This window comes from Mus caroli, chromosome 8, assembly GCF_900094665.2.
Source record: "Mus caroli chromosome 8, CAROLI_EIJ_v1.1, whole genome shotgun sequence".
Classification (NCBI taxonomy): Eukaryota; Metazoa; Chordata; class Mammalia; order Rodentia; family Muridae; genus Mus; species Mus caroli.
Window position 1 is genome coordinate 5,057,922 of NC_034577.1, and position 4,802 is coordinate 5,062,723.

Consider the following 4,802-nt stretch of genomic DNA (forward strand, 5'->3'; position numbering starts at 1 on the left):
GAAAGAAAGAAAGAAAGAAAGAAAGAAAGAAGAAAGAAAGAAAGAAAGAAAGAAAGAAAGAAAGAAAGAAAGAAAGAAAGAAAGAAAGAAAGAAAAAGTTGTAACTGGAGGGGTGACTCAGTCAATAAGCTGCTTACTGTGCAATCATGAGGCCCTGAGTTCAGATCCCCAGCATCCAAGTAAAGCCTGGTTGTGAGGTATGACTGTGTGTTGCACTAGAGGGGCAGACACGGGAGGGTGTCAGGCTTGCCGGACACGAGTCTAGCTGTCAGTAAGTTCCAAGTTCAGATCTTCCATCTCACCATTAACCTCTGGCTCCAGAGGAGTGAGCACATAGATGTCCATATGGAGCACATATACGTCCATATGCCCACACATATACATGCACAGACACACGTACAGGCACACAGAGAAAAGAAGAAGTTGCATCTTATATTTGAAAATGGTTGCAGCTGGAGAGAATCATATTAAGCAAATTAAATCAGTCTCGGAAAAACAAATGCCACCTTTCTCTTGCTTTGGGCCCTAATCTTTATAGACACATAAAATCAAACACATGCAGATGACATGAAAGGGGAATCAAGACTCTCTCAGGGAACAAAGGAGATTAATAGGGTGAGAAAAGACGGGACAGAGGGGTAGGACAGAAATTACTCAAAGTACATTTTATACTTCCATGAAACTGGCCTCATGTAATCCAGTATAATAAAATTAAAAGACCTTAAAAAAAAAAAAGTGAATCACTGGCTTTGGAGACAAAAGTCCAGAGCAGCCTTTTGTCAGCTTTTCTCTACCAAATAGTATTTAAGCCTTCAGAACCTGCTAACGCTTGTCTTTCTCAGAACTACAAAAATATAAAGTGCTGGGTGCTTCAACCCTGAACCGTGAGTTTGTTTTGAGCTTAATCTGTTTTGAGCACACTCATGTGATTTCACATAAGACAGCAGGGATCCATGGCTGTGTCTCTGTCCAAGCATGGTTGAGAAGAAGCAGCCCAAGGTCCTGGGTGGAGTGTTCTGCTGTTTCACATTTGCTCCCCGGGCAGAGGAACAACTAGTGCTCTCTGGAGATGTCTGCCGATTAGCCGCTGCTTCTTCAGGGTTCTTCTCTCCAAGTGGGCTTTGACCCATTGAAGATGCAGATCAACCTTCACCTTCTTTTCCTGTGATTTTTCTCTGGTATTCCCCCTAAATATTAAGGCACTGTCTCCACTTTGCCCCACAGTAAGCTAGCACAGAACTCTTGTGACATTTTTCAATTTTTTTTTAGCCAAGGTTTTATTCTAAAGATACATTTGTTTATAATCCTTCCCAACAAAATAACCAGTCAGATGTATTCTTCCCATTTTTGTCAACAAAGGATCCACCACAGTCTCTGTTGAACAAATGATTAAATTCCTTTTTAACTTGAATGTATTCTACTCAAAATTCACACCCAAAGTTAAGCCCTAATATGAAAACCTTGCGAGATGGACCCAGTGTAGGGGTAGAAGCTTCACAAATGAATCCGTGACCTTATCAATCAGCTCAAAGGAAGGAGCTGAGTGCTTTTTGCTCTCTACCATGTGCGGAAATGAGGCAGCCCTCAACAGACACCAAGTGATACCTCTTGATCCTCCAGATTACAAGACGTACATTTGTGTTGTTTGTAGAGTAACCAGGCTCAGGCAATGTGTTCCAGTAGTAGAGATGGACTAAAATAACATTTAACCATAACTTTGTCTTTAACCCTACGTTCAATATATATCCCACCCAAGACTACCTGTTGCCATACAAATTCAGAAGAAAGGTGGTGTACTGGCTGGTCTTGTGTCAACTTGACACAAGCTAGAGTCATCAGAGACAAAGGAGTCTCAGTGGAGGAAATGCCTCCATGAGGTCCAGCTGAAAGCCATTTTCTCAATTAGTATCAATGGGCAGAGCCCAGCCCATTGTGGGTGGGGTCATCTCTGGGCTAGGAATCCTAGGTTCCATATGAAAGCAAGCTGAGCAAGCCATGGGAAGTAATCTGTACCCCTCCATGGCCTCTGTATCAGCTCCTGACTCCAGGTTACAGTACTGCTTGGATTCCTATCCTAACTTCCTCCATTGATGGACTGTGATCTGGAAGTGTAAGCTGAATAAACCCTTTCCTTTCCAACTTGTGTTTTGGTCCTGGTGTATTTATTGAAGCCATAGAAACCCAAAGACAGGTGGGACAGAGAGATAAAGGGAAGAAAAGCTGTTTCTGAATGTTTAGCTGTACTGTGGGTCCTAGATAAACAGATTCCAGCTTGATGAGTCAACTGATCTCAATCGATAGTTACACATCTACACTCATAACCCAATATATATGCTTATACAAATACACTTGTACAGGAGGAAGTCTTGACCTGGTCTAAGAGAAGGTTTCCCTGGAACCCATATCAATCTCCCTAATAGAAAGGGAGGACTAAAGCAGAGTGGGGTGGGCTTGGCCTGAGACAGCATTTGCAGCAGGAGGAACGCTATGTTATCAAACAGCTGAGACAAAAGGAGAGGCTAAGAGGAAGCCAGGGAGGTAATTCAGAGACAAGCTGGTCATCCTTAAATGCTACCAGAAACCACAGAAAGGTCTGAGCTGAGTGATATCATCAGCCTGACATGGTCCCAGCTCAGGTTCAGCTTTTGAGTGCTCTATCTGGCCTTCCTCAGGGGAGCCTCTTTACAGCAACAGGGGCAGCTCATTCAGGCTAAAGTAGATGGCCGACTGCTCAGCTCTAACTAGGGTGTCTATATTACTTCCCCAAAGCTCAGGGAACACCAAGGAAGAGGGGATAGAAATAATATAGCAGCCAGAGAGCGGGGAGCCAAAGATGTCTTCTGGACACAACATGGCCAAGACACCTTGGCCCCAGTGCTGATGCAGTCATCTGCACAAGATTGGATCTGTCAGCATTACATTATGGGCTGGGGAAGTCCACCAGGCCCCACTCCTCCCAAGGGACTATCAACAAGTAAGAATAGTTAGGAAAGGAGGTGTCCTTTTCTTCAATCAGTTAGCCTTGTTCCTGTACATACCCTCCAGAGAAATGCTGATCAAACTCAGCGAGCTGCACACAAAAAGATAGGATAAGACTTGTTCAGAAGAAAGGGAAGAGGGCAAGAAGGAGTGTGAGTGACTAAACGTTATTCTTTAAACACATGAAACTGTTGAGTAATTTAAAAATTAAAAAGAAGGAATAAAGGAGGTTTCTCCTTCAAGGAAGCCCCATGAGGGCCCAATAGCAGAGTTCCAGAGAGGGAAGATAGGCTTGGACCACTGCAGTGGTAATGATGGATAAAAGGAAATAGGTAAGCAGGGTTTCTGGATGCTAAGCTCAGCAGGATGTGTAGTGATAGACAGGTCAGAGGAAGACAGCATCAGGAGGAAAGACAAGTGCAGTGTGGGCAATTCACTCTGCACTTATTTCATTCCTGGAGACATGAGTTATTCCAGCACACTGAATCTGAAGGGCCCCCAGTGCTGTGTTTTATAAAAAGATAAGGAAAGAAGAAATATGTTTGAGGATGTGAAGTCAGGTGTGGGGGAAGGAGGTGCCTCTGCAGGCCCATGCTGAGGCGTCCCTTTCCCCTGAAGGACCAGCCACAGGACAATGGTGGTATAGTATAGAATAGAGTTTATTTGGGGCATGGAGAGGGGAGTTGAGAGGGGATTAGAGACAGGGAGAGGGAGAGGGAGAGGGAGAGGGAGAGAGAGAGAGAGAGAGAGAAGTGAGAGAAGAAGAAGAAGAAGAAGAAGAAGAAGAAGAAGAAGAAGAAGAAGAAGAAGAAAGAAGAAAAAGAAAGAAGAAGGAGAAGGAGAAGAGAAGAGAAGAGAAGAGAAGAGAAGAGAAGAGAAGAGAAGAGAAGAGAAGAGAAGAGAAGAGAAGAGAAGAGAAGAGGAGTAGAGGACCTGTCGGCATTACATCATGGGGGAAGGTGGGAAGAGGACAGAACAAGGGCAAGAAGGTAAGAGAGCAAGAGAGAGAGAGGAGGGGGCAAGCATCCCCTTAGTGAGTCAGACATACCTGGCTGTTGCCAGGTAACTGTGGGATGGCACTTAGACAAAACGTTAACACCCAAGACATCTGAGCAGAATGTGTCTCCCCACTAACCTGTAAGAATGCAGGGAAGTCTTCCCTCTGGCTTGGGAGAGCAAGCCAGGAAAAATCCAGGAGGGAAAAATACATTATTCTCATTGGAGCTAAAGGCCAAGTTTTCTCTGTCTTTGTCTGATCTTTATGAGATTTCTACAGACAGGGCTATCATCTACTGCAAGGACTGGCTTACTGCAAGGATATATCGCCCAGCGCTGCAGAGATGTCCACCCACCCATCTAGTCACTCCACAGGTCTGTGTTACTGTTTTCTGATCATTATATCACATTTTCCAATTTTGCTTCTGGCTGCTTTTATGGCTATGCATTGCCCTCATTGTATAGAGCGTTCACAGAGACAAGACCCTTCTTCTGAAGCCTCTCGCCCCTCCAGGGAAATCCTGTCTCAGACTGTGGTGGAGATCCGTTGACTAATTTGAAGGAATGTTAGGAAAGTTGGCAGAGATGAAGGCATTTTGAGTAAGGGGAGACCAGGCTCCAGGTGACTTTTGTGTGTCTGCAGACAGAAGTGTTCAGGCACGGGGCTGGTCACACACTCAGCCTGCAAGCTTTTTACTCCCACCCAGAAGGAGCAAGATACCCAAGGGAACCATGCCGGACCTAAAGCTTTACTACAGAGCAATTGTGATAAAAACTGCATGGTACTGGTATAGTGACAGACAAATAGACCAATGGAATAGAATTGA